The sequence below is a fragment of the Pseudochaenichthys georgianus genome, chromosome 2, assembly GCF_902827115.2.
Source record: "Pseudochaenichthys georgianus chromosome 2, fPseGeo1.2, whole genome shotgun sequence".
In the NCBI taxonomy this organism is placed as follows: domain Eukaryota; kingdom Metazoa; phylum Chordata; class Actinopteri; order Perciformes; family Channichthyidae; genus Pseudochaenichthys; species Pseudochaenichthys georgianus.
The window spans coordinates 10,657,524-10,664,410 of record NC_047504.1 but is presented as its reverse complement, the minus strand read 5'-3'; the positions used below and the strand labels follow the sequence as shown (position 1 = coordinate 10,664,410).

Sequence of the window (6,887 nt, the reverse complement as noted above, 5' to 3'; positions counted from 1 at the left end):
CACACACACACACACACACACAGTGTCAGAGTCTGTCCATCAGATCCACAGCAATAAACTATTTTTCTCCTCATCCATCTTCCTCTACTTTTCCACTTCAGCCTGACCTCTTCTGTAACTGTGGAGGTCTGTGGGTAACACTCTCAAGCGTCCAGTTTAATGATTTAATGCCACTTCCATTAAGGGGGTTATTAATGAGCAGCAGTAAGACCCTGTGTGTAGTGAGGGCTCTGTTTCCAGTCAGGTCGTGAGCTGAAGTTTAAAAAGTGGTGGAAAATATAACAATAAATAAGTCTAGTGTACAGTAATGTCTTTAATTATAAACTATCAGTAAATATATCTGATATTTTCTACATGAATGCTTGTTGTTGAACTGTTTTAAATCTCTAAATATATGTTTCCTCTTTTTAACTTATATTGATTTTACTGCAGTATGAGAAACTGACAACAAAGAGAAACATAACGGATTAAAGTTGAGTGTTGTGTGTTTCACTATCTACTTTCAAAAACAATGTAGGGGAGGAAAGACTATAGAAAGATTATATAATCTGACAAAGTAAGTAGCACACACACCAGTAAGAAAAGCTTTAAATACTTGAATAAACATTAAAGTAAAGGTGCTCCACTGCTCTGCCTGTTATTATTGTGCCTGTATAAGCAGGCATATAAAAAAAGGGTCTCAATACACACATGATTGACAAGGAATGAGAATGGACACACAAATCTATCTGAAATCTAAAAGAAAATACTGAAACAACTATATTAATTTGCTCTATCATGAACAGCTCGTCTTATATTATCATGCTATCAGGATACATCTTGATGTTGTCATTATTAAAGTACACAAATGTTAATAATAGTTATTGCAATTTTGCAAACCAAAACTAAAAGAGGTGTGCCAATCTTTATTTAAAAGTGGCGTGGCAGTTAATTGATCGTCTATCGTCTACTTTTCTGCACAGCTTACACTGTAATGCAGCGTCAATAAGTTGATATTTAAAGCAATGTGTGGTTGATTACGGATAGTTAGCGATGCAATGCAAGTTCACTTAAAGATATTAGCATTTTGCAAGTTTGGAACTGCAGTCAGAGCATGCGTAACGATGTTTTTTTGAGAAATAAACGTAACTTCTTTAAGTCCTGCTTGGTGGATGTGCATCGAAGTAAACTGTGCATCCTGATTTTAGATTTGTTAAATGTTTTAAGCTCAAAAGTGTTTTCAACCTGAGCACCAATTAGACTACAACTTAATTTGTTAACGGAGATCGGTGTAAATTCAATCAACATCGAGGCAAAATGGTACAAAAAAGATTGAAAGTGGGCTTCTATCTTTTGCAAGCTTTCTAGTGATACAAAGTGAATTATAACTAAGTAAATCTCGAGCTTACCTTTCACTGCTGGTGCATTGTGTCCAGCAGCTGGTTAAGTTGTCGGGTTTCAGACGGAGATGGTGCAGGTTCACGGTATCCAGAGGTCTGACTGCAGCGGATCTGAGTGCAAATAACAAGCTTCATTCAGACCAGCAGGGGTGCTGTCAGGAGCCAGAGAGGGGACTCGGTGTGTAATAAACTCTGCAGCAGCCTAAGATAAGATAAGCTATATGTTAGAGCAACTGGGAGTACCTTTTGCATGTAAATAAGCAGCTATTGTATTAATAACAATAGAGAAAGTTGATCTTAACCAGTTTGCAGAAAAATTATACAAATATACAGCACAGCCTTGACGTTACAATAATACAGTTGATCATTTCATGCATTGCATTAGAAAGAAAGTGGGCAATGATATTGACATATATAATTTAAGACAACAAAAAGACAAACATCTACTGAAAAATCTTGGGCGGGGTTCACCAAATGTCCTCTGGATATGTTGCCGCCTATATGACCTGCACACACAGCTACAGGTGATTTCATGAGCACAGGTTAAAAGGGTTCTTGGATATGCATTGCAAAAATCATTGAAAAGAAATGCTTGGCTGCCACCTACTGGGACATGCACACTCCACTCCATATGCTGTTAACACCTTTATTTAGTTATGTAAATGATGTGGGAAATATGTTTATATATGAGGAACATCACGTAATGAGCATGATATAGATTAAAAGCAGAAATGGGTCATAGCATTCGGTGCCATTTAGGTCCCCACCACATCATATATTTTGTATTTAAAAGATCTAATGATTATTTTTTAAAAGCTTGGTTTTAAATGTTTATACCCTCTACCATAAAACAACAATGTTATTTAGCCAGGATATTCAACATTCTAAATAATTACTCTGATTTTAGCACAAGTAGGCCAAATTGCTGTGTCCCCAATCATGTTTGCTCAACTTCTGTAACAGATATACAAAAATAAATCAAAGAAATTCTACATTTTTGTCACTGTTGTATAACCCTTTTCCTAATATTCCACACCAAATAAAAATTGTTGTTATTAATTCATTTTTATTGAAAATAAAGTGTGTGTCCCCTGTTTGAATGTCCCCTCTGGACACGCCCCTTTGCTTGGCGAAGTCACGCCCATCTACTTCCGGTCCTTCGATCCCGTTTGAATTGTGCCACACATATGATGTTTGTCAATCTTAAACAATAATTTCCATGTCAAAAAAGTCAGTTTGTCGTAAAACGCAACTAGAAAGACTACCAGAGTGATTGTTTTCCTCCGCTAAATATAAGAGATAGCTAAGACAACTTTAACAAGATGCCTGTGTGCTTAGTACCAGGTTGTTATCATACCAGAAATGGGTCTTGCTCGTGCTTTCGCTTCCCGTCTGATGAAAGGACCAGGAGTGGCTGGATCAAGTTAGCTACCTAGCTAGTAGCAAGCACGTTAGTTAGCATTACAGCCTTGTCATTTGTATTAGCCTTAACATGAAGTAACATGAAGTAACCCAAAATGTTAAACAGTAAGAGTAGTAGTCATATTTCGTGAACCCTTTGAAGAGTACTGTCACACCGGTGTGATCATTCTATAATACACCATTTGATTTAAGCCCGGGGGAGAAATGCTAACGCTACATTAGCATCGGCAATCTTTTTCTACTTCATGCTATCTGCACAAATGGTTGACATTAAACATTAAAAAGACCAGGAAGTTCAGAGAGAATCAAAGGAAGGCAGGCAGCTTTGCATGAAATTCTTCGGGACGTGTTTCATTGTGGTGATAGTGAGGGTAGTTTAATCCCTTGTTTAGCAAGACAGTGGTAACGTATGTTGTTCTGCGAGACCAGAGATGTAGTTCATTAAGCGTTTCACACAAAAATGTTGTTACTTCACAGTTTTACTACACTTTTTTTTTTTTGAGTGGCAAAATTATTTTTTAAATTGACAAACATCATATGTGTAATTCGTGGCACAATTCAAACGGGATCGAAAGATAATCTTTCTCTCTCCATTGACTTCAATACATATTTTTTCTGAAATAAGGTCCCATGGAGCTCCCCCGGAAGGAGAGGGACTTCACCACTATTTGTATGACTCAAGAAGAAGAAGGATACATTTTGAGTGGGAAAATAATCTTCAAGAAGCAGAGTGAATGCATTCTTCCTTCAACGTTTTTTTTTTAAGTTTTAAAGAACTTAACTGTTGCGGTAAAGCATAACATGTCCACCCTGTTATGCTCATTTTTAGTGGAACTCATCATTTCTTTTACATTTAGAAAATATGGTGAATATATCTAACGAATATGTTTCTGTTGTCACCAAGTGCTAGCTTGATTATCATCACACATGTAGCAATAGCCAAGTTTAGCATAACATGTCCACCCTGTTACTATTTTTCACAGTAACAGGGTGGACACACAGTAACTGGGGATTGTAACAAAAAAACGTTTTTAAACATAATATCCTGAGCTTGACCAAAATATTGTTCTTATACTTTAATGGTATAAGATTCAGATTAATTAAAAAAAACAAAAAACAAAACATGGACAATTATGTTTTATTTTTGAATACCCTAGCTGAAATGGCACTGGATGCTAGGAATGACCCAAATAATACATAATTATTTCTAATTACTCCATTTATACTCTCCTGTTTTGTCTAGGTATTCTATTTCATAAACAAGTCATAAACAATATGAGGTGGAAGAAGTAATAAGATAGGCCACCTTTTTATGTATTAATTGTACTATATGAAAATACTCCATTGCAGGTTGAAGGTCTTCATTCAACCTATACTTAATTAAAAAGAAGTCCAGTGGCAAAACACACTTATAGCATTTACGCCACCTCATCCTTCACCACCGAACAGTGCAACTCCTTCCTCTCGTTTTTCCAAACCAAAATCAGCAACATTTACAGCAATCTGACATCCTCATCAGCACCCCCACCTCCCCTCCTGGCTCCCCCCCTTCACCTCACAGCCCCTGTCCCACTTCTCCCCTGTGACCCCCATGCAACTGTCCGACTTCATGACTGGAATTAACTCCACCTGCACACTTGACCCAATGCCCTCCAAATTTGTTAAAGAGAGCCTCCCTGCCATCTCCCAACTCATCGCCACCATCATTAACTCCTCCCTCAGATCTGGATCAGTTCCCCCCTCTCTCAAACTGGCTGCTGTCACACCCATTCTCAAAAGACCTGGACTCACACCTGACATCATGTCCAACTTCCGGCCCATCTCAAATCTCCCCTTTCTGTCAAAAATACTTGAATGTGTCGTTGCCTCACAACTTAAAGCCCACATCAGCTCCAATGATCTCTTAGAGCCATTTCAATCCGGTTTCCGATCAAAACACAGCACCGAAACAGCTCTTCTCAAAATCACAAACGACCTCCTCCTCTCCTCTGACTCCCGCAACCTTAACATCCTCATCCTCCTCGACCTCACCGCAGCATTCGACACCATCAACCACGCCATCCTGCTGTCCCTCCTCGAATCATCACTCAACATCACCGACACTGCACTCTCCTGGCTGAAATCCTACCTCACCGACAGACATCAGTTTATCAACATCAACAACTGCACCTCCTCCACTGCTCCTCTGTCCCAAGGTGTCCCCCAGGGTTCAGTGCTTGGCCCCCTCCTCTTCATTCTCTACATGCTCCCCCTTGGCAAAATAATTTGTCGCCACAACCTTCAATTTCACTGCTACGCCGATGACATCCAACTTTATATCTCAACAAAAACCATCACCCCCACAACACACTCCACTCTCACCAACTGTCTCTCAGAAATAAAAGCATGGATGCAAACAAACTATCTCCAACTGAACAGTGCCAAATCAGACATCATCATCATCGGCCCCCCCATCCCGTACCAAAGACATCCAGAATTTCAACTTCACCATTGACAGCCACACTCTATCTCCCCCCCTCACATCTCCCCCCCTCACATCCGCAACCTCGGAGTCATCTTCAACAGACAGCTCAAATTCACAGCCCGTCAGTTTCTCATGCAGCGCGCTAAACAGTGGGCGGGGCTTCAGGTGATTATGCAGCAGCTGATCTGATCTCTCTCTCAGGGTTATACTTCACTCGCGTTTCTGTCCATATCGATCAGATCCAGCTCTCCTGATCGGCCTTTATAGAGAGCACCGATCAAACTATTAAGAGTGAATATCAGCCGATAATGACTGGCGGCGGATCGATCGGAGCATCCCTAATTATTAACAGATATTTTGACCAGCAGGTTTTGAATTTACTGGTTTTGAATTAATTTTACCAGATAAAAACCGGTAATTACCGGCTAACGGAAACCCTGATGTGCAACTGTCAGTCCTATGTTGTAAAAAAAAAACTCAAAAAAACCCCTCAAAATAATATTTTATTTTTGATTCTCAAAATTACGGGCCAAATAGTATTGCTGGCGGGCCAACAATGGCCCGCGGGCCGCCTGTTGCCGACCCATGCTCTATGGCAGGGGTGTCAAACTCAATTTCAACTCGGGCCACATTAGCATCATGGTTGCACTCAAAGGGCCGGTTTTATATATAAGACTATATAAGAATAAATATTTAATATTAAATAATGTATTATATTACATTATTGCCTCTGCATTGGTTTATTATCGGATAGGGTAATAACTTCATAATTAACTACGTCTGAAAGCAGAAGTCTGGGCAAACAATTGCAAGTCTCTTCAGTGCGCATGTCACAAAATGATTTAAAAAGAAAAGCCAAATTCTGTAAAAACAAAAACAAAAAAGTGACATTTTGAAAAAAAAGTAACATTTTGAAAAAAAAAGTGCATTGAGATGCATTGTGGGACATGTAGTGTATGGGCAATGTGCTTCTGTAAAGCGGCATGTAACCGTATAATACACTTATTATATTATTTGCAAGCTCTTGTGGGGCCACATAAAATGAAGTCGCGGGCCGGATTTGGCCCCCGGGCCTTGAGTTTGACACCCCTGCCTACGGCATACCATCCAACCTAATCAATAAACTCCAACATATCCAGAACTCTGCTGCCCGCCTCCTCACCCACACCCGCTCCCGAGACCACATCACTCCCGTCCTCCAGAACCTCCACTGGCTCCCCGTCCGTCAAATAATCAACTTCAAAGTCCTCCTCATTACTCACAAAGCCCTCAACAATCAGGCCCCCCCCTACCTCACAGACCTGCTGCACCACCACGCCCCTTCCCGCTGCCTCCGCTCATCAGAAGCCAACCTCCTATCCATCCCCACCCGCACCAATCACTGGAACTGGGGGGACAGAGCCTTCTCCGTCGCTGCCCCCTCCCTCTGGAACTCACTCCCCCAACCCATCAGAGACTGCACTGACCTCACCACCTTCAAAAAACTCACCTCTTCAATCTGGCTTTTAATGTGTGATTGTTTTTGTATTATTTGACTTTAACTATATATTTATTTTGTTGTTCCTTCCTTTTCTTTTCCCTTCACTATATCTGTAAAGCCTCTTTGAGCACCTGTAAAAGCG

At 40.3% G+C, this 6,887-nt stretch overlaps 1 protein-coding gene across 1 annotated transcript in view; it reads right to left on the bottom strand.

Annotated features, from left to right (window-relative positions):
• Positions 1-6,887, bottom strand: part of LOC117460246 (semaphorin-5B-like) — a 48,326-nt gene that overhangs the window by 29,831 nt on the left and 11,608 nt on the right. Inside the window, exon 3 of the mRNA XM_034101538.1 lies at positions 1,389-1,490. The gene's annotated coding sequence lies outside the window, so the exon portion shown is untranslated. The remainder of the gene's footprint in view (positions 1-1,388; positions 1,491-6,887) is intronic.